This window comes from Fulmarus glacialis, unplaced genomic scaffold (assembly GCF_000690835.1).
Source record: "Fulmarus glacialis isolate BGI_N327 unplaced genomic scaffold, ASM69083v1 scaffold33783, whole genome shotgun sequence".
NCBI lineage: Eukaryota > Metazoa > Chordata > Aves > Procellariiformes > Procellariidae > Fulmarus > Fulmarus glacialis.
The window spans coordinates 7,284-7,509 of NW_009202883.1; positions in this window are offsets into that span (position 1 = coordinate 7,284).

Genomic DNA, 226 nt, shown 5'->3' on the forward strand with positions numbered 1-226 from the left:
CGCTGGTTCAACAAAGGTGAGGGCCGCCGCCGCGCCGGGCTGCTGGTTTTTCGGGATTGGTGCGTGGGCCGCTGGAGGAGCGTCCGAGGCTGATTTTTCCTTCGGTTTTTATACGGAATGAAGTGTAACGAAGCTCTCTTCCCCCCCACCCCCGTGGGTTCGTTTCTGCGGGATTTTCTTCTCGCCAGGAATCGAGATGCACCAACGGTTATCCAACATCGAGAGG